This window comes from Petaurus breviceps, unplaced genomic scaffold (genome assembly GCF_028583685.1).
Source record: "Petaurus breviceps papuanus isolate PSGF00001 unplaced genomic scaffold, PetGlider_PUasm1.0 454, whole genome shotgun sequence".
Classification (NCBI taxonomy): Eukaryota; Metazoa; Chordata; class Mammalia; order Diprotodontia; family Petauridae; genus Petaurus; species Petaurus breviceps.
The window spans coordinates 2668975-2696379 of NW_027186342.1; the positions used below are offsets into that span (position 1 = coordinate 2668975).

General features: G+C 44.3%; 2 long non-coding RNA genes across 3 annotated transcripts in view; one reads left to right on the forward strand and one right to left on the reverse strand.

Moving 5' to 3' along the window:
- LOC138171669 (uncharacterized) overlaps positions 1-22177 on the forward strand; it is a 201875-nt gene extending 179698 nt beyond the window's left edge. For both annotated transcript variants that reach the window (XR_011170937.1, XR_011170936.1), the window contains 2 exons: positions 15032-15179; positions 16675-22177. This is a non-coding gene — a long non-coding RNA (uncharacterized lncRNA). The remainder of the gene's footprint in view (positions 1-15031; positions 15180-16674) is intronic.
- The window catches only part of LOC138171667 (uncharacterized), a 132963-nt gene that overhangs the window by 41540 nt on the left and 64018 nt on the right, over positions 1-27405 (reverse strand). The gene's annotated exons all lie outside the window — the stretch shown is intronic.

Below are 27405 nucleotides of genomic sequence, written 5' to 3' on the forward strand. Positions count from 1 at the left end.
CCTTCCCTCCTTCCTTCTTTCCTTCCATCCTTCCTCCCTCCCTCCCTCCCTTCCTTCCTTCCTTCTTTCCTTCCTCCCTCCCTCCCTCCCTTCCTTCCCTCCTTCTTTCCTTCCTTCCTTCCTCAGTGATCTTTTCATTTACAGTGTTGGAGTCATTGTTTATTTTGTTCTTTTGGTTCTCATTTCACCCAGCATCAATTAATACAAATCTCCCAGACCTACTTTCTGGACTCTGACCTTCCTACCGTTTGTATCTCCAGTGCTTAGCACAATGCCTGGCACACAATGGACCCTTAATAAATGTTTATTGATTGATTGATTAACAGATGTTTATTAATCAAGACCTCTCATCTTTTCCTCTCTTCAGGAGTTGGGAAGAGATGTGCCTAGATGAGATCTTGCCCATTTCTCATCCCAGGTGCCTATTTGTCACCCTTACCCACCTCATTTTTCCCCTACTACATCCCAATCCAACTCTGTCCTTTTACTGTACTTCTGTATAATCAAATTTCTCGTCTTTTCTTCTCATGGTCCTCCTAGCTTCCCCAGATGACATTGCATCTGACGACATCCTCTCTGGTACTGGTTGAATGTTCTCTCACACTGCCCCCTCTCCCAGTTTGCTGGTCCTAGAAAGGAAGCAGGAGTACTTCCTGCCCCTGGTAGCCACTTCCAGAGTCTTTCTCTACTACCAGTAATTAGTAACTCCTCCTCTGATTTCACTGTATCTAGATGTATCACCCAAACCAGATCCCAGTGACAGGATCTACCAATTCCCAGGACAGTGTTCATCCTTTCTCAACACATTCAGTGCCTGGCTCAGACTTCCTGTCAACTTCAACCGTGTGCTCTTACAAGGAGACTTCCACATAGATATTGGTGTGCCTGCAAACACATTAATTTCCCAATGCCTTATCTACTCAATTCCCGTGACCTATTCCTCCACTCCACCTAAGCTACACAAAGGGGACAGGAGTCTTACTTCTGTGGTCAGGAACTCAATTTCTTTTATCTGACTATAGCTTCTCATTCTATTTTTATGCCTTACTCTTTCTAAACCTATTCTTCCATCTCATTGTGACCTCAATTTCCTCTCTACACATACATTCTTTTCCAGGCCACCACACCCCCAACCCCATTCCGATTCTACGAAACCTCCTTTCCAATCTTGAATCCTTGGCAAACCAGTTTTACTCTCCTCTCAAACATTTTGCCCTAATGCCACTCAAGGCTTTGCCTTGCAAAGCCCCAACCTTGATGAAGCCTACCTTCATCTTCCTCTGCTCCTATGAACATTCTGCTGGATGGAGCTGAAGGAAATCACACAACCATTCAGGCTGGGTTCACCACAAATTTATGCTATTTAATCTCATCTGAGCCCTCACTACAACAAGGAAATCTTACTCCTCCTTAACTGATTCTCTATCCCACTCACTACAGTGGCTGCTCCAGACCTTCTTTTCTCTTGCCTTAAGCATCCCGTAGTACCCCCTTCCCCTACCTTCCAGTTTTAGGACTTTGCCTTTCTCATAGAGAAAATTAAGGCCATCCACTATGAGCTCCCTTTTCTCCCCTTCTCAATTCATAAAACTTTGACATAATTCCCTGTTTTTTCCTCCTTTACTCCTGTTTCTGATGAAAAGGTAGTCCTTTTTTCTTACATGTAGTTTTGATCCCATCCCCTCCAATTTCCCTTAATAGATTGGCCCCACTAGTATCCCCTCTCTCATCTTCCATCTTTCCCTATTGGTTCCTTCCCTGCTGTATACAAACCTGCCCCAGTCACCTTCATCCATAAATAAACATTAGTATATCTCAGTTATCTACAATGATATTTACAATGACTCACAATTCCACTTGTGGAAGACATAAATGGAGTGCTAAATACAATGAATTTTAAGACTCAATTGCAGTCAATTCTACCAGACACAAGCCAAAGTGTGTACAGGAAAGGGACTATAAAGACAGATGAATATGTTAAAACTTTTATATTTTCAAACCAGAGGGATGAAATTTCACTCAGTTTTTGCCCAACAAGTAGGCGGCTTCAATCAGAGCCAGAGGAAAGGCCTTAGTTGTAGACCAGGCACAAGCAGGTTTCCCCTCTGGCTGCTTCACAACGTGTGACTGAGATCATTTTGCTCTAATGTAGCTAACACATCCACATCCATGACCAAACAAACCAGCCCTCACAAGATCTGGCCATCCATGTTAACTATCGTTCTATCTCTCTACCCTTTTCTTCAGCTAAAATCCTTAAGAAAGCCACCTGTATGGGAAAGCTAGGTGGTGAGGTGGATAGAGCACTGACCTTGAAATCAGGAAGGATCTGAGTTCAAATCCAGTTTCAGACACTTGACATTTAACTAGCTGTGTGACCTTGGGCAAGTCACTTAACCCCAATTGCCTTGCCTTCCCCTTCCAAAAGAAATATTAAAAAACTACCTGTACTTGGTACTCTCGCTCCCTTTTCTCTTTCTCTCTTCTTAACCCCTGGAAGATGGTTTCCAGACTTGTCACTCACTTGAAACTGCTCTCTCCAAAGTCACCAAGTGATCTTTTCTCAGTCCTCATTCTCAATGACTTTCCTGTGGCACTTGACCCTTCTGACCATGCTTTGCATTCTGGGATACTACTTTCTCTTGGTTTTTTTTTTCTGCCCTGCTAACTGTTCCTTCTCAGTTTCCTTTGCTTTGGCCATCACCTATGTCATCAAAGCTCTCTCTCCTAGACCCATTTCTCTCTTCTTTATACTCTCACATTCAGTGACCTTATCTACACCCCTGGGTTCAATCATCAAGGCTATGAAGATAACTCCTGGATTAATATATTCAGCACAAGTTTCTCTCTTTACTGCAGGTCTGAATCACAAATTACCTAGTAGACATTTTGAACTGGATTTTTCATAGGCATTTTGACACATGTCTAATGATAATAGTAATAACTGGTAGCATGTATGTAGTGCTTGAAGGTTTACAAAGCATTTTACATATTTATCGCTTTTCATTTTTATCACCACAACAACCTTTGGAGGTGGGTGCTATTATCTCCATTTTATAGATGAGGAGACTGAGGCTTACAGAGCTGAAGTGGACAGAATTCATTGTTTTTCCTCCAAAATATACCTTCTTCCAAACTTTCCTATTACTGTTGAGGGCATTATCATCTTTTCAGTTATTCAGGTTCAAAACTTTGGTATCATCCTCAACATCACTCCATATATTTAATAAGTTGCCAGATCTTATTTCTATCAGATATGCTCCCTTCTCTCTATTCAGAGTTTTACCATCCTAGTTCAGACCCTAATCACCTCTAGCATGGACTATTGGGATAGCCCTTCATTTCATCTCTCTGCCATATCTTTCTCCATATTCCATATTCTTGTCAAAATTGTTTTCTTAGAGTGCTGGTCTGATCGTGTCACACTCTTACTCTATAAACTAAAGTGGCTCCCTATTACCACTAGGATCAAATTATTTGCCATTTAAAGCTCTTCACCACCAGGTCCCTTCCTATCTTTCTAGTCTACTTATTCCCCTCAGTGCCATTCTAGATTATTTGTTGTCCCTCATATATGATTCTCCATTTCTCTTACTCTGCCTTTTGCCCTAGCCTAACTAGAATGTTCTTTCCTCACCTTCTGTAATCTAAAATTTCCTTCAACACTCAGCTCTAGCGCCATCTGCTGTAGGAGGCTCTCACAGCAGGCTTTTACTACTCCCACTAACTAAAGCTTTCATTTCCTAAGTTACCTTGTATTTAATTTGTAGACATCTAGTATATTCCAATGTATGTACATGCCGTCTTCATCATCAGAAGGGAGACACAATTTCCCTTTTGTCTTAGTACCTGACACATAATAGGTATTTTTAATAAGTCGAGTCAACAACATTTACTAAGTACCTTTTTTCCCCAAACACTGTGCTAAACATTGAGATTTTTCAAAAGACCAAAACCAGTCCCTACTATTAGTCTGAGGGGGGAAACAAAATGCAGCTAACATTTATAAAAAAAAAAGAAACTATCTACATGCTAACTTGGAAATAATCTTAGAAAAGCCACTCTCATTAAGGGGGAATTGGGAAAGGCTTCTTGTGGAAAATGCTCAAAGGAAGTCGGAAAAGCCAGATGATAGAGATGGGGAGAGAATTCCAGGCATGGGGGCCAGCCGGTGAAAATGCATGGAGCATCTTGCTGGAGGAAGGGCAAGGAGGCCTCACTTGTTGATTGATTGAGCCCTCTTCCCCAAACATGGGGCCTGTAGGGTCCCTTCTGCAGAAGGCTGGCTGTCAACCTGGGAATAAACTCACTCTCCAGATATGCTGCCCCCCTTCCCCCAAACCCAGGAGCCGGGCTGATTTAGGGAATTAGGGGTGTAGAGAGGTCAGGATCAAGAATCAAAAGCCTCTCTGAGTGCTTGGCAGTCAGAGATCAATGAGAAGAGGCAGACTGGAGACAGGTTTCTCTCACTTTTTTTTCTGCTGGCTCAGGCACTCAGCCTCCCTACTCCCTCCTATTCCTTCTTCTCCCCTCTCCCCTGCTCCCCCACCCCCAGCTCCTAAGAGCAGGTGGGATCCAGGACGAAAGCCGTGGCCTCTCTCTGCCCTTCTAACTCAAACAGGCTCCTAATCCCTGGGCAGAGGGTAAACAGCCTTCCAGCACGGCCAGGATTAACCACAGAAATACCACTAATGTATTCTGATGCACTTTCCCCAGGCCCCACTCCCACCCTGTGTTACTAATTAGCCAGCTGGCTTGGGGGGATGGGGGGAGTCATTGATAGTATCTTTGGGGGGTTCCCAGAAGCCCAGGTATCACCTGGGGGTGGTCAATACTGGTTCAGAAGTCTACAGAGGAGAACTACCCTGGCCTGGCCTCCTCTTGAATTCCCCCTCCCCACTACTCTCCAGAGTTAGTTCAAAGGCATTGGGGATTTTTTCTCCCCACCCTCCCTGGGTCCCCTTTTCTCTCCTTGGTTCTTCACAGCTGGGAGACAGGTGGGAAGGAGGAGGGGGGAAGCAGAGGGAGGGGGAGAGAGGGGAGGAGGAGGAGATGAGGGAGAGAAAAATTCGCTCAGGAAATCAAACGACCAATAAAAAATTAATTGTCTAATTAAAACCACCAGGAAGCCCCTTGCCAGAGTTTGGCTCTGAGTCATTGGGGCTATAAAGGGTGGGAAAAGGGATCTTGGCTCCTAATGAATTACTGATTTGTTACATGGTCTTCTGTCCAAGACTTCTAAGCAGCATTCTGTCTGTAACTAGGAGGATACTGGAGGTCATCCTATCCCTTCCCCAACCTCTGGATCAAGCATTTAAACAAAATATCCAAACCCAGGCATATGGGAGCCTCTTTAAAGGGGTGGTGGGGGTGGGTAGGATACCAGAGTTCCAGTCTTGTGGAAGTACCTGAGAGTCAATCTTAATCCTTCTTGATGTGGTATAGAACAGAGTACTGGCCTCAGAATGAGTCCTGGCTTTGATACTAGTCTTAGTTTTTTCATCTGTAAAATAGAAATAATTATACCTGTACTAATGACCTCACAAGGTGATTTTGTGCGAATTACCTTCTAAACCTTTCTGTTGTTCAGTCATGTCCAACTCTTCTTGACGTCATTTGGGGTTTTCTTAGCCGGGATGCTAGAGTGGTTTGCTATTTCCCTCTCTGGCTCATTTTACAAATAAGGAAACTGAGGCAGACAGTGTTAAGTGATTTGTCCAGGGTCACACAGCTAGTAAGAGTCTGAGGCTGGATTTGAATTCAGGAAAATTAGTCTTCCTGACTCCAGGCCTGGCACTCTATCCACTGCCCTATCTAGCTGCCCCCTTCTAAACCTTAACATGATATAAAAACTTGAATTAGAGCACCCACTTATTTCCTCAGGATCTGTCTTCAGTGGAGAGAGGAAAACATCACAAGTTCAGGGAAAGATACCATCCCCTCCTACCTCAGAGAAATAACCATTTACAGATTTAGAGATAGTTTTTTTTATAATTCCCTGGTCACATGCTAAATAATTTTTGCTAAGGGCCTCCTACCCATTAGACCAGTGGTTTTCAAAGGTAGTCAAGGGGACCCAAGGGCTCATAGAGGAAAAAATTTTTTTCATGAAAATATTAAGATGTTTTAATTTTTAAGACATCAAATATCAATGGATCAAACCCATACGAAAAAAAGCTCTTGGGAACATACAAAACAATTTTTATGAGTGTAAAGGAATCATGGGACCAAAAAGTTTGAGAACTGCTGCACTAGACAGAAGTCAGTAACAGTTTTTGTCAAGTAGGCAGCAAGAGATTATGGACAAGACTCTAAATACCCTCTACCCCTTACCTCCCATCCACCCACTGAGGGCACTGTAGCCCTGGCCTTTCCTGAGTTCCAGGTTAGTTCAGTGGTTACATTGATGGGGGCAGAGAGGAGTGGAAGGCTGGAAAATCACCCTTTATAGACAGCCATTCTTGTTTGCTCAGGACCCATAGTCTCTTTCCACCCTCCATTAGTGCAGGCTGGCCTTCCTGAATTACCCCGGTCCCTGTGCCAATTGCCCAGTGGCTTCTGTCCATTTCAACATAGCACCAGCATCTCCACTCCCTCATTTGACCGAGATAAATGTGTTCCACATCAAGGGCAAGGTGCCGGGTGATAGGCCCCAAACCTTGTAATCACTGGATCATGTCACATTCACCATCGCATTAAATCCTGATATCATGTAGGGCATAATATAATGCCAGAGGGTAGCTATGAAGCAACAAGACTGATTTTAAAAGATATATATCAGAATTTATCCATCTAAATGAGTATTGCCCCCTTCCAAGTAGTCATTTCTGTCAATTTCAAAAGTCACCTCACCCTATCACTTCCCTGAGTGGGTCAAGTCCAGCCAACATGAATTTATTAAACCATTTACTTGGGGCGGCTAGGTGGCACAGTGAATAGAGCACCAGCCCTGGAGTCAGGAGGACCTGAGTTCAAATTTGACCTCAGACACTTAACACTTAATAGCTGTGTGACCTTGGGCAATTCATTTAACCCCAATTGCCCTGCCTTCTCCCTCAGAAAGAAAAAAGCACTTACTGTGTGCCAGGCCCTGTGCTAAGCATTGGAGATATACAAAAAAAAAAAGCAAAAACATGATTCTTACCCTCAAGGAATTCATATGTGAAGTATACAATATAAAGGGGGGGGCTAAGTGGTGAAAGGAACAAGCATTTAGTAAGCACCTACTATGTGCTGGAACTGTGATAAGCACTGGGGATGCAAAGAAAAATAAAAAAGGCATGACCCCTGCCCTCCAATAGCTCGCAGCCTAACCAGGGAGATGATGCAGAAAACATGAGAAAGGAGGGACTGCGAGGTGAATAGAGCCCCGGCCCTGGAGTCAGGGGACCTGAGTTCAAATCCGGCCTCAGACACTTAACACTTCCTAGCCGTGTGACCTCGGGCAAGTCACTTAACCCCAATTGCCCCTCCCCAAAAAAAGCAAAAATGAGAAAGGAAAACCAGGCATTCCAGGCAATGGGGCTAGTCAGTGAAAATGCTCAGAGTGAGTCAGAGAAATGGAGTGAGGATCAGCAAGGAGGACAGTGTTACTAATGTCCAAGAAGGGTAAAGGTATGAAGGGATCAGGTGATAAAAGACTTCAAAAGAAAAAAAATATTAAATTTCATTCTAAAGGTAATAGGAAGCCACTGATGGTTACTTTAAGAACCTACACTTTAAGAAGAAGACAGAACATAAATAGGAAGGAGATAAAATCCTGAGTGGTGCTAGGAAATTAATGGACCAGTAAGTTTGGACTTGGGGAGAACATTGAGTTAAAAGGACCCAAACACCCAGGAAATGGGAGAGGGGACAGAGAAAGGGACTAAAATTTTAATATTGATTTGAGATAAAGGGTTCATACCCCACTTTTCAAGGATCCTTTATCTAAGCCCTGGTACAACTTCCTAAGGTTTTGGATTTAGACCTGGAAGGAACCTTAGGGGTTCTCTGGTCCAAAACCCTTCATTTTACAGATAAAGAACCCAAAGGTTGAATGACCTGCCCAAGGTCACACAGGTAGCAGATGTGAGAACTGGGATTTGAATCCATGTCCTCTAACTACAATGCCAAAGCTTTTTTTCACAGAATCATCTTATATTCTGTGACTTGTCTTTCCAAAAGAGCAAATCTACTTCCCTTTGGAAAGTTAACTACCTTGGGCCAGCTATTTGCCCTCTCTGGGCTTCAGTCTCCTCATTTGTACAACCAGGCAAGTTAAACAAATTGTCTCTAAGATCCCTTCAATTCTAGTGTTCTGTGATTTTTCTATCAGACTAGGAGAGGGTGAATTGAGCTGCCCCCCCCAACACTGTGAGCTAGACAACCAGGAATGAGAGAATTTCACCAAGAGAAGCTGGCCATCAGCATATGCAATGGAAAGAACATAGGCTTTATGTTCAAATCCCATCTCTGCCAACTGTGTGACCTTGGGCAAGTCCCTTAAAACTCTCTGGGTCTCAGTTTCCTCAGCTGTAAAATGAGGAGGTTGGACTAAGGTCTCCCACAGCTCTAAATCCCGTGATATGAGTATGTAATCATGGAGGGATGTGGTGCATTGAATAGATATCTAGCCCTGAAGTCAATTGTGGTTTGTCCTTCATTCTCAAAGAGGACCAAATGGCATCAGGAGGGTGATGCTTTGACTTGCAAGTGAATTGGATTTAAGTGAGACAGAGAAGTGCAAAGTCATCAGCCTCACTCTCTCCTGGGTTATCAGAGTCCAGTGGCAGGTTAGAATGACCGTCAATGACCCTGGATGCAGTGAGAGACCTTGGCCTTTCTAAGCTAAGGTCTTTCCCAGGTCTCACTTTGTGAACTCAAGAAAACCTGGCCTCAAGACTCTTACACGTACTGATGATGGAAACTTGGGCAAGTTATATAACCTCTCATTGCTCTAGGCAACTTTAAATCTATGAAGCACATCAGAGGTGACTACTTGCATTGATAGAGGGAATTTCCATTCCCAGGAATGTCTTAAATCAATGAAATCCTGGTTCTGGTCCCAATCCCCCATTTGTTTAGCTCTTACTAGGAGGAAGCCCACTGTATGAAGCACTAAGGGAGAAAACATAGCAGCATTGGTCCCTGCTCTCCGGGAGCTGACAGCTTAGTTGTAGAGATAAGAATTATAGTGTAGGGCGGCTAGGTGGCACAGTGAATACAGCACTGGCCCTGGAGTCAGGAGGACCTGAGTTCAAATGTGGCTTCAGACCTTTAACACTTACTGGCCGTGTGACCTTGGGCAAGTCACTTAACCCCAATTGCCCTCCAAAAAGCACCCCCCCAAAAAAAGAATTATAGTGTAAAGAAGTAAGTTAGAATATAAAGTGGTGCTTAAGAAGTGACTCAGAATTAGGACAGATTGTAAATTCAGGAGACACTTAGGTAGTGCATGATCCTAGAGTCAGGAAGACCTGAGTTCAAATCCAGCCTCAGATATTAACTAGCTGTGTGATTATGGGTAAGTCACTTAACCTCTCTGTGCCTCAGTATCCTCAGCTGTGAAAAGGAGATAACAATAGTATATTGTGAGGATAAATGGAGATAATATTTGTAAAAGTGCTTGGCAGGGTGCTTGTCATTTAATTGTCTTTAATAAATGCTTCCTCCTTCCCTCCCTCTCTTCCTCTACCTCCCTCCTTCCTTCCTTCCTTCCTTCTTTTCTTCCTTCCTTCTTCCCTCTCTCCGTCAACATTTGTTGAGTGCCTACTATGTGCCAGATACCATACTAAGTACTGGATTTTGTCAGATACATGGTACATGACTGAGTTCAAGCTTTGAATGTGGTGTTCTGCCAGTATAGCCTTGGATGACAACCCAGAGCCACCTTCCCAACTGCACAAATTTTTAATGCCAGAAAATTCTGCTTCTGTGGCACATGTCGCCGTAGAGGCTCAAAGTCTTCCGTGCACCATCCCTCCCAGGGAGCACAATTTTCAAACTCTGCCCAGGTCTCATAAATCCCTTATGTAGGCTCAGCTCCACGACTCTCTGAAGGATCACCATACCAAATACTGTCTGTCTCTACAGAGCATTAATCAAGAGAGCAAGAAAAAAAATCAGAGTTAGATTTAAAGAGTGTCCTGACAGGGAAGGTTCATAGGTTCACCTCAAAAGATGTACAGCAGGCAGGGGCCTTAGAAATCTGCCTCTCTAACCTCCTGATTTTATAGATGAGGACACCTGAAGACATGAATATACAGGGAACAAGTAGCAGCAAGGGGGGGTTCATAACCAGGTCCCCTAGTGCAGATCCAGTGTCCCTTCTACTGCATAGTTAAGGCTTTAGAAGAGGTGCCTAAGGAAGCCTAGAATCTCCTCCTTTCTAGAAGGCTTTGAAAGTTTATAGGATCAGGGCAGCTAGGTGACACAGTGAATAGAGCAATGGCCCTAGAATCAGAAGGATCTGAGTTCAAATCCAGCCTTAGACACTTAACACTTACTAGCTGTGTAAGTCACTTAAGCCCAACTGCCCTGCTTTCCCTCCTCCAAAAACAAAAAGTTTACAGGATCACGGGTTCCAAAACCAGAAGGTACCTCAGAGACAATCTAACCCAACATCCTCCTGTTTGACCAATGAGGAGAACCAGCGAGGTTGAGTAGTCTACTTATCTATGGTCACACAAGTAGCTAAGTAGTAGGTATGGGATTTGAACTCAGGCCGTCATCGATCTTTCCACTGAGCCATATTGCCTCTTTCAGTCAATTGCCAAGTTTTACTTGTCTAGGAGTAATTGAGATGAGGTCAGGATGATCTCCTCCAGCTGAGAAGCTGATGGCCACAAGCTCCCAGAGCATACAATCCTTTCTACGGGCTGAGTTTGTAAGGACTTGGCCTCCTAGACAAGATCCCCGCTACTGTCATGGCCTTAATTAATCAGTCTTACTCATCTGTGGCCAGAGCCCCCGTTGCTTTCTATTCATCCTAGATGCCTGCCTTGAGGGTCACACATCTGGACCAGTCTTGGGCTTGGTACTTACCTTCCATATCTAGCCCTTGGACCTGTCCCTCTCCCGGCTCCTATCCCTGCTGCCCATGGCAGGATGATGCCATGGCTTTGGATGCTCATGCCTCGAGCATTGCCCTCCCCCCCCCTCTTCTCCTCATAGCCCAGGAAAAGCACATGGAAGAAGAATTTTATTTATTAGGGAAGAGAGTAAAGTTACAATTTATTTATACACCAGAGGACAAGCTAATGAAATATTCTGCCTAGTGCATACCTAAACAGCTCTCAAGTTTCATTACACATACGCCTTGCTTTCCTATTCCTGAGTGCCCTTGCTTTGAGCCCACTTAGTCCTGGAATGCCTCCTTTGCTCTCTCTGCCCACTGAATTACTAGCCATGCTTTCAAGCCCAGCTCGAATGTCAATTCCATTTAACTCAGGCATCTACGATGTGCAGGGGCTAGTACCAGGTACTAGGAATACAGAGACAAACCCAAAGAATTCTTGCCCTCAGGGAGCTGACATCCTGCTTGGATTCGTGGGGATGTGTACATGGAAAAAGCAAGGCAAGGCAGGGAGTGAAGGGGCAAAGGAGAAGTCCTGACAATACTCTAGGGGCCCTTGAAGGGGAAGAGAACCCCAGTGGGGCAGGGAGGGGAGGGGGCGGTGATCAGGGAAGGCTATGAGAGAAGTGGCACCAAAGATGAGCCTTGAGGGAAGATAGATCTCCTGCAAGGCTTAGTAGAGGAAAAAGGGAATTCCAGGCATCCATCAAGAATGTACAAACATTAGAAGCCTTCTCAGATCTTTCCAGCTAATAAAGACTCCCCCTTCACATAACATCTTGCATTATTTTATGCATTTGTTTTATAGGACTTATAGCAAAGGGACCTTATTGGTCATTTAGCCCAACCCCCTGGTCTTATAGTTAGATTTAAAGAGTGTCTTAACAGGGAAGGTTCATAGGATAAGATGTATAGCAGGCAACAGCCTTAGAAATCAACCATCTAACTTCTTGATTTTATAGATGAGGAGACCCAGCCCCAGATTGGATAGTGTTTATTATGTATGTGCCATAACCCACTGCTAGAATACAAGCTTTTCCTCACCTGAAGATTAATGTGATATGTTGCCAGTTTCTGCCCCAGAAGTTCACCAGAATAGCCCATTTCTTCACAGGGTCAGACTAACCAGAGCCTGGCAAGTAACAAGGTCAAAGCTAGGGGCCAGAGGAGGACAGCAGTAGGTAGAATGTCTGGGGACCTGGAGAGCAATGAGGAAACAAGGCCCAGTGTGCCATGTATACCCCAGTCCTTTCTTCAACTGAACTACATCCGCCCTCCCAAGAAGAAAGCACGAGTTTCTCCAATTCACCAAGGTCATTGGGCAGATGTGCTTTCCAGATGTGCTGGCCAACTGTGTCTAACTTTGTGATGACATCTGCCAGCATCCTGAGTGTATGTACCCCCACATACATCCCCTCAAGGAAGATTTTACAGCTGCAAAGTGGGGATCAGACCTGGATCCGTACCCACTTGAAATGTCTTCCCAACCCATCTTCCCTCTTCCTCCATCTGTCTTCCCCCATCCCTGACCCTGTCTCACTAGCTGATTTTGAGGGTTAGAAGAGCCCCGGAGAGGCCACCCTCCATTCATCTGCCTCTTAGCCCACATTATAAACTCTCTTTTAACCATTCTCAGAGAAGATTTAGGCAAAGGGCAATTTAAAAAAATATCTCTAAGTCTTGACTATATGCCCCCTCTGATACCCATATTCTAGCCTAGTTTGCAATGCTTTGTATTAACTGATCCCTCCTCGGTACCCAGATGAAGAGTTTGCTAATAGCTCCCTCCCTCCCTATTATGGTGGAGTGCTTGGTAGTGGGGTCAGCCTGAAATACGGTCTGTTTTGGTCCAGACTGGTCACTTGCAAGTAGGAGAAGAGGACAAAGCTTTGGAAACCACAACAAATAAAATCTTCCCCTTTTCTTCTTTCCAAGATGAACATCTGTCCCCTCCTCACATTCCCCAGAAGTTCTCAGATGGAAAGGTTGACTTCTGCACATAATGTTCAGCTATATTCTCTGCAAACTACCCTCTCATAGCAAGCATTCAGGCACGCAGACATCCTGAGAGCCCCATACTTGCCTTTGAAGTCAGCACGTCTTAAAGGGTCCACCTGTCCCTTCAACCCCCAGCCCCAGGCCCCAGAGTTGAGCCCCTGGGGCGCTGCCTCACTTCTTTAAATTACAGGCCACTACCACCCCCTATCCCAGAAGTATCAGATCACTTCCCCCTGCCCCTCCAAAGTGCTAATCAAAGCCACCCTGCTCAGGGACATCTGTCTCCTGTGAATAGGAGGAGACCCCAAGCTTACAGGGGTTTCGATGTCACTTAAAAGCCTAAAGCAGGAAGATCTGCAGTTTCTCTTGGACCCAGGCCTGTGGTGAGGGGCCCCTTGGAAACCTTTGTTTGATGTTGTGCTTTCATGACTGTGGTTTTATCCAGATGTTGCCCAGTTGTGGATTTTTCACCATACCTCCCTACCCCCATTCCTGGGGGCAATGGAGCTAGGGAGTCATTGGCTGCTAGGATGTTCCCATCATATCACATTTGGATTCTGGGATAGCTCAGAGATCTGGCACTTTTCCAGCCAATATCATTCTTCTTGCTCAAAAACAAAAGGTGGTCTGCTTCACCCTTAGGTTCCCAGCCCTTTGGCAAGGAGATAATGGAAACATAGGGGTGTCAGTCCCAGTTTTGCTATCAATCCATTGTGTGAATCTTGATAAGTGACTCAACCTTTGTTTATCAGTGATGCAGCTGAAACTGACTCTCAGATTGGGAAATAGAAAAGGAGGGCAAAGGTCCAGTATCAGAACAAATAGAACGTTTGAAGAATGTCAAGGAATGAGGGAGTGCAAGAAAGATCCACCTGACTGTGTTACCTTAAGCAACTCACTTCCTCTGTCAGATTCTAATTTTCTTTATCTGCAAAATGGAGGCTTAGACTTGTCTACATGGCCTCCAAGGTCTCTTTTAGCTCTGATTCTGTGAAGCTGTGACCTATGCAATGACAGGATATGCTGGAATGACCTCTAAAGTGTTCTTTTTAACAGTAAAAATTAGCTCCTTCTCTGAGCCAGACAAGGAGGGGAAGGAGAATTAACCCATCCAAGAATCTAGGCCTGACTTCGGCTTCCTCCAGGCCTGAAAGGGCTAAAACATCAGCCCAAGGGCTTCACCGATTCCTCTCAAAAGCAGCTCTTTTCTATCCTTTAAGTATCTCCCCAGGGAGACGATTCTACAATTCTACTCCATTGTTGACCCTATTAGTATCTCTGGCTAAGAAAGTTCTTTCTGAGGTCTAACTTTAATCACTACTTGTTGGAGCAGAAGGCTCATTTTCTATGTTTCTCCAGGGAAATTTCAGCAGTAATAAGTGCATCACTAAATAGGACCCTGTGTTGGGAACTGTTCTGAGAGATCCAGACACACAGTGACTGCTTCCTCAAAGTCATGACTTAAGAGCAGGGTGTGCTAGTAAATGTTCAATAATGACTATGGGTTGGGGATAATGTATCCACATGCTTTTAAAGTTAATCCACATTATTAACACTTTCTTAAGTCTGGACAATCAGTTAAATGATAAATCAAGCCCTGATTTGTCATCTCTTATTTCTGGGGTGTAAATACACTAAAAAATTAACAATCCGCTCTGTAAAATGCTCGAACTAAAAATTTGACAATCGGCTCTCCAGAGTCAGCTGGAGCTGACTCTAGCACATCTCTCCTAAGAGGGACATGAATATTAACAGCTAAGGTAACAAACCCACAAATTCAGCTGAGCCAAGCATTTTAAAAATGTTTAGATGATGCCTTAAAAAAATTTGCTGTCATTTTCTAAAGATTTTGACTCCCCCATAGAAAGCTTCCTTGCAAGAATGGTGTATAGTTAAGTACATAAAATATAGTTATGCCCACAAGCAACCAACACATTGGATATGTCTAACCAAGTATGCCTTCTTCCGCACCTGCAGTCCACCCACTCCCTGCCAAGAAGAGGGAGGCATGCATGTTTCACCTTTATTCCTCGGAGCCAAGATTGGTTATTGTATTGACCAGAGTCCTGAAGTTTTTCCATTTTGTTTTCTATTGTTATTGCTTCATGGATTTCACGGATCGGGGGTAAGTATGCTTTTGGGGTAAGTGTGTGGGGTGTGTGAAGAGAGAGGCCATGAGAACCCCCATGAGCAAAAGAGGAAAGAATGATGGGTGGAGGCTTTGGGGATGGGGGTGGGGAACATCCGCCTTGCTCAGAGCAGTCCAGGAAGGCTTGTTATTGGGGTGGGGGTGGTTCAGAGGAGAAAGTGCTGTTTAGGATCATCAGATCACACATTTAGGGATAGAAAGGATGAAGGAGCCCACTGAGTCCAAGCTCTTCATTATACAGAGGAGGAAACAGAGGTAGTAAGAGGCAGAGATGGGATCTGACCCCAGTCTAACACCAGTGTTTTGGTTTGTTTTCCCACTCTAAGCATGGTGCTTCTGTTATTCATAGGAGCTGGAGATGGTTAGGAACTTAGGGGTCAACCCTCTCATTTTGTGGAGAAAATTAAGATCCAGAGAAAGAAAGTGATTTGTCCAAGGCCACACAGACAGCATAGATCAGAGTCATGATTTGAATTCAGTGCATGGAACTACAAATCCAATTTTCTTTCTTCTACTTAGTTCCTCCCCCCCCCTCCCCATTTTCCTTTTCTTTTTTCTTTCTTTCCCATGATGAAGTAGGGGGAATAGGTCAGGTAACTAACTGATGGCAAAATCTCAGGTACTTGAGAAAATGGAGCAAAAATACGGTCTGTGAGAGAAAGGGAAGTGATGGTTCTTCTAGGAAGTGTCTAAATTGGAGGTGAAAAGTGCCTGTGGGGTCAAGAGTAGGGAGAGAGGGCCAGGGTGGAAAGAGGCTTAGATGGAAGGGATGAGGTGGGAGAGAAAAACTCCATCTGGATTATGTCCTGCCAGGAAAACTTGAGCTGCTGTTCCCATCTCCCCTTTCCTGGCATAACCCACGGGAAATGCACGATTTGGGGATCAGCTTTCAGCTGCTGGTTCCTAAGGGAACTATTCACAGCCTGTCTCCTGGTGGGGATCATAGGAGAAGCCTGGACCCTTAATCCAGTCAAGCCATCTTCTGACTTGAACTTTCTTCTGACTCCCCCTAAAACCAATCCCCTCTCCTGCCAGCTCTAATCGCTCATCTTGCCTGGGTCTTATATGCCCCATATGTTTCCAACTTGGGACTGCTCAAAGAGTTGAGATGCATTCTGTCCATCTGTCCATCCATTCATCCATCCATGCATCTACCCATCCATCCATCTCCAGAGCCAGGTACCTAACCACTTGCCCCCTGTATTAGAAGTCTGCTAATAGTTTCCCTATAGTTTCAACTTTTACATTCAAACTAGTGTCTACCTTCTCTGCCTCTGTTACGGGTGAGGAAGGAGGCTCACAGCTGGCCAGCAGCTGGAAGAACTCTGCTTCTTCTCCAGGCTCAAACTGTTCCCTTGGGAGAGGATAAGGGAAACAGAGAAAAGTGCCCAGGGTAAACAGGGGGAATATGGGAAGGTCTCTGGGAAGAGTCTCATGGGGTGAGGCTCCCTCTCCTGGTCTTGTCTTCTAGGTCATGGAATCTGAGTTGGAAGAAATTTCTGGTAGAATCTAGTCCAACCTGAACAGAAATCCTCTGTACAACGTCCACAGCAAGGAATTATCCCATCTCTCTTTGAGGGCAACCAAGGATAAGGAACTTACTACCTTCTATGATAGTCATTTTTGCACAGGTCTAATTGTTATGAAATTTTTCTTCATAAAGACAGTATCTAGGAGTTTTCCTACAATATGAGGAATATAAAGGTACTACCTAAGTAACCTGCAAAATGTGAAGCCATTTCACAGTCTAGCAGCATCAGGTACTGGAGAGGCAGTGGCTGTTACTAAAGAAAGCCTTTGTGTCTAAGAGTTGGGTCACCACCAAGAGAGAGGTCAGCAGAGCTGATTAACCAGTGCCCATCAGATGTGAAATATAAGATAGCTAATTAGGACTATTACAAAACTATCTGATGTCATGATAAGGGTTTTCTATCAGTCTCTCAGCAGATGGCAATGGTGGTTACAAGTTAAATTACTGAATTCTGTTCTGCTCATTCTGTAATGCATACTGGGACTCTTTTTATGATTATCATTAATTTCTGTATAGGAATAATTCTTCAGTCAAACTGATAGGATATAGGGCAGCAGCCACTGGGTGAAGGCAACTAACATACCACATAGGGGACTTATAATGATTGACTGAGAGGATCAGTCATGTGCCTTGGGCCTGTATAAAAAGAAAGCTAGTAACCTCTGATTAAGATAGAAACAGAAAAGGTCCTAGAGAAATCCAGCTCTCTCACAAACACACCAACAAAATTCTAAAAAAAAAACCACTCCAGAAGGAAGAATGATAAAGAAAACCAGAGAAATATCAGTAAACTGTTCTCCCCAGTCCAAGACTGCAGAAGAAGACTACCAGAAGCCTGCAGGCATTCTGAACAGAGACAGGCAGACGAAGAGGAAGCAGCTCCACAAAGCTGGGACCTAAAACTAGTGGGATTTTAGTCTGGCCTGTGGAGCAGCAGAAGACAGAGCTAGTCCCCTTAGCTTATAGGACAAAGAGGCAGGGCCAGGCAGTATGTGCTCACCTGCTACCTTCTAAGAGGTTCAAAGGGCAGCCCTCAGCAACAACTATGCTAGAAACCCACCAAAAGGCCAAGCTAGCCCTCAGAACTATTGTTCCCAGTTACTTATGTTGGAGCCCTGGGCAGGAGACAGGAGCAACACAGTATTTAGAGAGTCTACATCTAGGACACACTACAAGAAGCCTGAAACTGAACCCCTACCAAAACCACTGCAAAAAAAAAAACAGGGAGGGACAGCCAGGTAGCACAGCGAGTAAGAGCACCAGCCCCAGTGTCAGGACGACCAGGGGATCAAATTCCGGGCTCAGACACTTAGCACCCACCCAGAAACACCTGGCCGTGTAACCTTGAGCAAGTTACTTAACCCCAATTGCTTAGGGGAGGCCAGGTAGCACAGCGAGTAAGAGCACCAGCCCCAGTGTCAGGATGACCTGGGGATCAAATCTGGGCTCCGATACTCAGCACCACACCCAGAAATAACTGGCCATGTAACCTTGAACAAGTTACTTAACCCCAATTGCTTTAAAAAAAAAAAACAGGGAAAACAGTCATATCAGAGGAGCCCCAGCATCAAGAACCTATGCAACCAACATAATCTATGATATCTAGTTAGGGCCTGTCACAGTCACAGCAGAGAAGGAGAGCCTACTCCCAGTTGAGGTTTATACAAGGAAGAAGAGACAGAGAAGAAGCCAAAACCTATGCTAGATAACCAAGAGACAGTGCCAGAAGCCAGGAATTCTTATAGAAGAAGTAACTTCCAAAGACATAAGAACCAGGGCCAAGAAGAGACTTAACCCTGTCCAATAGTTCAATAGGGAGCAGAATCTGGTCCTAGCACTAAATACTATTCCAAAAATTATGGTAGGACAAAGGAATAAAGAAGAGAAAACGCCAAACACAATGAAGAAATAGTAGAAATTAAGTCAATCAAGAGATAAATCTGAAAGATGAGAGTAATTCCTACAAGTACAAGCAGAGACTTGGAGGAATTAACCACAAGGACTCCCAAGAGTTGCTGAAAGAAATGAAGCAAGAGATAAAAAGTGAAATTAGAACTTGGGGAGGAGGAAGAAATGGAAGGAAAATAAGTAGCTTAGAACAAAGGGTAGAAAATCTTGTTCAAGGAGCAGACTCCCTAAAAAAATAGAACAGAGCAAATCAATGAACACCATGAAACAAGAAATGCTATAACAGGGGTAGCTAGGTGATGCAGTGAATAGAGCACCGGCCCTGGAGTCAGAAGAACCTGAGTTTAAATCCGACCTCAGACACTTAACACAAAATTAGCCTTGTGACCTTGGGCAAGTCACTTAACCCCAATTGCCTTCCCCCCTCCAGGAAAAAAAAAAAGAAAGAAAGAGAAAAAGAAATGCTATAACAAAATCAAAGACTGAAAAAGTAGTTTTAAAAAATCTAAAGTATCTAGTATCAAAAGCAACTGATATGGCAAATAGGTCAAGGAAAGACCATTTAAAGACAAAGACTTCCTGAAAACCCTGGTCAAATAAAAGAATTTAGATACCATATTTCAATATATTATAAAAGAAAATTAACCAGAACAATGTCAATGAGAGAGCAAAGTGAAAATAGAAAGAATCTAATGATTACCTCCTAAAAGAATCCTCCAACTGAGAATACCCAGCACTGTCCAATCCCCCAAATCTAGAGTTTCCAAGTAAAAGGAAAAAATGCTGCTAGCAAATGGAGAAAAAAAAGGTTCAAGTACTAAGGAACCATAGCCAACAACACATAAGAGTAGGCTTCAACTACTATAGTAGAGAAAAAAAAAGAATAAGATATTTCAGAAACCGAGTTTTACTACAAAAATAACTTACCCTGAAAAATAAATATAATCCTGCAGGGTAAAAAAAAAAAAAGAACTTTTAACAAAATAGGATTTTGAAGCATTCCAGATAAAAAGACCAGAGCTAGGAAGAATCTTTGAAATGTAAACACAGGAGACAAAAGAACCCTAGACATGTGAGCAATTGGAAGGGGCTGCATGATGATGAAACCCTTACATTCTACAACAGAAGGAAGAGACAAATGTCCCTTCAAAATCTTACAGTGAGTGACTCACTTCTAGAGAGTAAAGACTAAGGAAAAAATAATGAAGAAGTGGAAGGAACTTACTATTTTCACATAATTAGGGTGATGAGAGGGATATACAAACAGAAAGAAAGGGATAAGGAGAGGGAGTATCTCATGAACCTCACTCATTTGAACTGGGCAAAGGTTTGAGCACATAAACACAGAGTTTGGTATAGAAATACATTGAAGAGAGAAACAGGGAAATAGGAAGAGAGGAGTTGGGGGGTTTCAGAGGGAAGGTAGAATCTTACAGTGGTAGAACCAGATGGTGTCCTCAGGAGGGAAGGATACATCTGCATAATCAAATCAAGTTCATAAGGGGAGAAAAAGTCCAGGAACTGGGCTCTTGCTTGAGAGAAGGCAGGCTCGCCCTAGAATAGATGCTCTTACTTTCAGCAAGAATACCTTGGGCTAGGGGCAGCTAGGTGGCACAGTGAATAGAGCACCAGCCCTGGAGTCAGGAGGACCTGAGTTCAAATTTGGCCTCAGACACTTGACACACTTACTAGCCATGTGACTTTGGGCAAGTCACTTAACCCCAATTGCCCTCCAAAAAGAAAAAAAAAAGAATACCTTGGGCCAGAATTTCAGCTAATCCCAAAGCTTGAGATAGGACTTTATAATCAAAATGGCAAACTCAGTAAGAAGTGAACTTCAGGGAGCTCACAGGAGTGACTCACCCAACAAAGATGCCGTGCCCTTCCAGAAACTTCATAAGGACATCATGAGAAGACATTTGGGGCCCTGAAGCACCAGGAGTGTGAACTGCCTTTGGTCACATGAATTCCCTATGCTTGTGCTGCTTTGTTTGGGAACTATGTAAATCCACTCTTCCCACTGATATTTTGTGTTGTTATTGGAGAGTGTACCTTACATTGATGAAAGCATGTTTGCTTCTACATTTCATTTCAGTAAATGACTTTGCCTTGTACTAATTGTGTCCTCTGGCTAACTAGAGTAAAGGTAATGGCTAATGACCTACGATTGAAAAAGTACAGATCCACAAGGTATCTTGAACCTAGGTGGTTGCCCCCTGGGTACACAACTTGTGAATGCAAGTTGAGGAGGTTCTCCCATAGGGAGTGCTACATTTTTAGAGCTGAAATATGCTTCACTACAAATTGTAGCCCTTGCTCCTAGCTCAACCTTCTGGAGCCAAGCAGAGAAAATCTGATCTCTCTCCTACACAACACCCCTTTAAATAACTGGAAACAGCTCTCACCTCCTCCAGACTAATCATGTCCAGTGTCTCCAATGGATCCCCAGATGGCACAGTCTCCAATTCTCTCATTCTAGAAGAGATCATTCTCTTCTATGTAGACTTTGGTTTGCCAGTGTCCATCCTGAAATACACAGCCTACCTGTGCAGAATCTCCCCAAATCACCCCAAATCTAGGGAGTGTATAGTAATGGACCAGATTTCTCAATGGACCCAAATGATCTCCACAAGCTCATTGTATTCTGTCCTTTCCGCCCTCAGTGACTACTCCGGTCCCATAGCTTAGTAAGAATAGCTTGTATATGTAGTAAATAAGATATACCACACAATACCATTGTACAAAGTACTTTTCACAAGCATCATCTCATTTGATCCTTTTTTTTTAACAACCCTGTGAAGCAGATTGTACAGATCTCTGACACAATCAATTGTGTCAATTTAGGCAAATCACCTCCACTGGAAGTGAGTTTTCTCATCTGTAAAATGGGTATAGTTGGGGTGGGGGTGGAATAGATTATTTGTAAGGTCCTTTCCAGCTTTAATATTCTTAGTCTAATAATTGTTTTTAAATAGCTTATAGTTCTATAACACTTTAAGGCTGGAAAAGTGTTTTCTTTTGAACACCTCTGTGAGGTAGGTCATTCCAGTATTACTATTCTCATTGTACAAATGAGGAAACCAAGGTTCAGAAAGGTGAAGTGTCTTACTCACAGTCACACAGCTGAAAAGCTGGCTTGGGGATTGAGGAAACAATCCCTTAAGGAAGCCCATGATCTATTCCTGTAGAAGAAAGCACATTGGTTTGGAGACAAAGCCTTGACTTTGAATCCTGGCCTGGCTACACTGGGGAAGTAATGGGCCTCAATTTCTTCCTCTTGACAATGAAAGGATGCTCTCTCAGAGCCCTTCCAACTCTGAAGCCTATGATTTCCACCTGCCCCCACCAATACCTTCTACTATTGTACCACCACCAGAAAAAGGTTGAAGAAAAAGGGCAGTCAGAGAGGGAAGAGTCCTAGTTGGCCACTATGCCGATCAGAAATTCTAAGTCTTTGGGGAGGCTAGGTGGCTCAGTGAATAGAGCATTGGCCCTGGAGTCAGGAAAACCTGAGTTCAAGTCCGGGTGCAGATACTTAACACACACACACACACAAACTAGCCTTGTGGCCTTGGGCAAGTCACTTAACTCCAATTGCCCTCCAAAAAGAAAAAAAAAAGAAAGAAATTCTTAGTCTTTCAAAGTTGTTTGTCTTTACCTTTTTGTTGTCACTGTATAGATTGCTCTGGTTCTGCTCCCTTCACTTTGCATCAGTTCATACAAGTTTCCCCAGGTTTCTCTGAAACCATTCTCTTAGTGTAATGTTAATATATTATATATAATATAGTATAACATAATACTATAATATTAATATACCCTGGCTTATTCAGTTATTCCTCAAGTGATAGATACTTCCTCAGTTTCTGATACTGATTCTTTGCTGCTATAAAAGGTACATCCTTGGAGTTGGTTTTGCTTAGGACTAAACCCTGAGGTAGGGAGATATTGATCTGGATGACAGACCACCCCTCTTCATTTTCCCTTCCCCTACCTCCCATTTGCTGCATAAAGGAGAAAATGGATCATCTGTTCCTTTATCTTGGAATTGCCTTCAGGGTGGTGAGCTCTATGGGGATAGCATGAGAGTGTGCTTGCCCTGGTCTTCCATGGCAGGACTCCCCAGTTCTACCTCAGAGTTCCCTTAGATACCAAACCTCAAAGACTTGGCAGATATTACATGGCTACCCTGCATGAAGGAGGCCATTGGGAAGGTGATGGAGGTGGAGCTGCTGTTGCTGTGACTTCAGACATGTCTGACTATTCATGACGCTATTTGGGGTTTTTTGGCAAAGATACTGGAGTAGTTTGTCATTTCCTTCTCTAGCTCATTTTTACATATTTGGAAACTGAGGCCAATAGGGTTAACTGACTTGCCCAGGGTCACACAGCTATTAAGTATCTGAGGTCAGATTTGAACTCATGAAGATGAGTCTTTCTGATTCCAAGCCCACTATCCACTGTGCCACCTAGCTGCCAATAATAATAATAATAATAATAATTCATTTCCATATTGCTTTAAGAGTTACAGTGTTTCCCCCCCACAATACTAGTAATCAAAAGTGAGGTAATATGGTACAATGATACACTTGCAGGCAGAAAGACTTGAGTGCAAATCCTGCTTCTGTTTCTTATGAGTTTTGTGACTGTGGATAAGTCACTTAACCTCTGTGTACCTCCAGCAACTATCTAGGTATTAACTTCTAAGCCACAGACTGATCAGTTGAGAGCATTCCTTGTATAGACAAATCACTGATTTTGTTGCCTGCCCCTCATAACAACCCTATGGGGTAGGGAGTGGGAGTATTTATATCTATATTTTACAAATGGACAAACTGAAGCTCTGAGGGTCAGCTGGGGGTACAGTGGCCTTGGATTCAGGAAGACCAGAGTTCAAACACCACATCTGATACTTCCTAGGTAAATCATTTAATGCCTGCCAGCCTAGTGATGCCTGCCATCTGTAAAGTGGGACTATAATAGCACCTACCTCCTAGGGTTGATGAGAGTGTTGAATGAGATACTATTGGTAAAGTGTTTTGCAAAACTGAAAGCTCTATAGAAATGCTCATTATTGGTAGTAGTAGTAAAGGCTACACAGCCACCAAGTGATTCAGCAGATTCAAACCAAGATCTTCTCAATTCCAAAAACACCTCCCTAGAGATGCCCCCTTCAACTGCCCAGACTGGCAGAAGAAGGCAAGAGGACAGCCACTGGGATTTTTCTAGCTCAATGGTTCCAACTTATGGGTCAAAGACCCTTGTGAAGACCACAAACATTGTAAGGAGTCAGAAAATCATATGGACACCAAATGTCACCATATTCATTCTCAATGAACAGATTCAAATAATACAAACATTATCAGAGAGGGAGGCCCCTGAGTTTAAAAAGGGATCCCCATGCTCACAAAAGTTGGAAACCATGGCTACCTCTTGGATTAACTGGACTATCCAAGCTTCAAATTCCTCTTAGAAGGTGTAATGAGACAATGGATCCTATCTTAAATAGATCATGACCAGGTACCAATCAAGTACCTCCTACAGTGAAATATACTTCACTTTGTGGGGGGCATGTAGGAGGCTACAATGTATAAGGCATGACACCATTACATATGCATTCACAAGTCATGCTACCAGGGAGAGATCACTAGGCTATGAGTTAGGTGACCTGAGCCCAACACAGTCATAGTCTAGGTGAGTGATCTTGGGCAAGTCACTTCTAACTTCTCAGTGCCTCAGTTTCCTCACCTGTAAGATGAGAGGACGGGACTAGATAGATCAGGGGTCGGCAAGCCTTGGCCTGAGGACCAACTCTACTCTGCCACCTGCTTTTGTAGCTTTCGGATCCCTAAGTAAGATGACCTCCGAGGTCCCTCCCAGCTTCAACAATTTCTCAATCTATATTCTCAATCTCACACATCCTCTCATGTAGGTTAAACATAAGCTTTACCTTTAGGTAAAGCTGATAGGCACTAGAATGAGAAAGCAGGGCAGACTGCAAAGCCATCTCCCTAGGAAAGCTATATGTGTAGAAGAAACCCATGCATCTGGGGTGGCAGCGGATAGAGGGAGTGGGGAATGATGATGGCTGAGATAACCTCTCAAGGACCCACCCAGTTTAAGGCTTCTAAAATTCTAGATGCAGCCAGTGGAGGGCTAAGTGAATGGGCACATGAGAGAAAGGATGGATGGATGGACTGAAAGATAGAGGAACAGGTTGGGGGGGGGGAGGAAGGAGGGAAGATAGATGTTCTTGGCTAGGCTGATGGACAGACATAAGGATGGATGGATGGTGGTTGAGGTTTGTTTACTGGCAAACCCCAGTCTGACATCGCTGAGGGAGAGAAACAGCAGCTGGCACATCAGAGAGCTCTTAGGGAAGCTCATGGGGATGATTTAGATGGGAATGAATCAGCTCCATATGGATTAAGTGTCCCTGCAAATCCTAGGATCTTACAGATGAGGGGACAGGGCAAGGGCACCATAGGGGAGGTGGGGGAGGGGCAGTGCAGATTCAAGTTGCTGCCAATACACACTAGACCCAATCAAAGCCAGAAGCCTCAGAGGAGAGCAGGAATAGGTCAATTCCTCTGACTCAGGCATACTCTCTCTCCACCTTTCTCTCCTTCTGTTCTTCTTTATACACTTCCTTTCTGTGTGGCCTCATTCATCTATCCTCTCTTCTCTCTACCGATCTTTGAATCCCATCTCCCTCTCTCTCTCTGCCTCTCTCCATTCATCTGTCTTCCTTTTGACCCTGGTCTCTGTCTTTCTTGGTGTCCAGTTCCAGCCTCCTATATCTCTCCTTCTCCACTTCTGAGGCCCTTCATTATTCTTCGAGACAAACATAGTGAAGGTGAGGACTCCCAGCTTGCTGGTTCCAACGAGATCAAGAGATGCCTAGATGTGACTGAGGGTCTTAAAGAGAAATCACCACGTGTAAGCTAAGCTCTATTCAAGGCTTCCAACCTCACTCCTTCCTGTTCCACTTTTAACCCATGGTCCCACTCAAAGAACAGTTGGTTTACCATTGGAGCTATTCAGAAATAGCCTCACTGGTAGCATTCCAGCACCAGATGACCATTTGTCAGGGACGGTAGGGAAGGAATGTTTTTTCCAAGTAAGGGTTCCACTACATGGCCTCTGTAAGGGATCTACAGATCCCTTCCTGCTCAGAGATTTTGTGGAAATTGTCCCTCTGAAGACATGAAGTTAATTCATTTCTTTCTCCCCAACTGCTCCCCCCCACACATACACACACACTGCCTGACACACCCAATTCTCCCTTTTCCAAATTCCTTTAATCGATTTAAATCAGATCAGATTATCCCTGATCCCTCTCACTTACCTAGTGTTAAGGTTTGAAAAGGTACTGTTCTTGAAAAGGAGGAAGTAGTCCCAGTTTACAAATGAGGACCCTGAAGGCCAGAGGTTTAAATCACTTGTCCAAGGTCATATAATTCTAGAGTGTGAGAGTTAGCTTTCAGATCCAGATTTCCTGACTCTAAGATGCCTGGTGACTCTTTTTCCTCTCCATCATATTTTGCCAACTCTAATTTCCCTTCAGGCTCTTAAGTGTTTGGCTCCTTCCATATCCCTAAACCACTCTGCTAAGGAGGATGTTGGGAATGACCAGAGGATTTCTGAGCCAAAGACTTCTAGTTAATCTGCCGACTGGGGGAGTTCTCCTTGGCAACATTTCTCTGCCCTAAGTGCCATGCACACGTGCATATATACACACACGTGCACATATATCTACATGCATACACATACATTCACACAGGGCCGCGAAAGGTGACTATAGCTATCCAATTGGCTGCCATGTTCAGGGCTCCAGCCACGTGTGGGATAGTCACATATGACAATCGGTTGAAATATCTCAGCCTCTCTCCCCCCACCCCCATTGGTGATCTATGGGCTGCGTGCCCTGTAAAAATTATTTATCGGGGCCTCAGAGTGTCCTGATTTAGTGCTGCTGCCTCTGGGGCCGAGGGGCCGGCCTGCCCGAGCTGAAGCGGTAAACGACGCTAAAAAGTTAAACGGCTAACGTCGGGGCTCACTCGAGGAGGCACCATAAAGCTGTCGGAGCCCTTTAAATCAGGAGCCGAGGATTCCCTGAGACATCTTCTCACCATATGCCATGAGCCAGGAGAACTCACTGCAGCATCCCGTCTCGTGGTCCGGCCCGAGCACCCCTCTCAAGCCACACACCAGTGACCCAAATGGGTGCAGGTGTCAGAGGGCCGGAGGCCTGCGGTGGACACAAGGGGTCCCAAGCATCCCTCGCTAGTGATCTGCCCTCGTGTACCAGCCTGGAGCAGCCTGAGGAATGTTGCGGTCATCTAATCATTGCCCCTGCTTTGGGAGAGCAGAATAGCGCCCCATCCAGTCCTGTTCCTTTGCTTTCAAAACTCCCAGGGAAAAAGGAAGCTTCAACAGGTTTGGGGAAGTCATTCCCTGGTGTCTCCCTCCAATCCAAATACACCTCTAGCTGAGGAGAGGAGAGGAGAGGGGAGGGGAAGGGAGGAGGGGGGGGAGGGGAGGAGGAGGAGGAGGAGGAGGAGAAGGAGGAGGAGGAAGAGGAGGAGGGGGAGGGAGGGAGGAGGAGGAAGAAGAGGAGGAGGAGGGGGAGGGAGAGAGGAGGAGGAAGAAGGAAGAAAAGGAGGAGGAGGAGGAGGAAGAAGAGGAGGAGGGCAGGACAGAATGGCTTACCCTCTTCAAGCCTCAGGGTACTGGGAGTTTCTCCCCTCCCCTCCCCCCCCCTCT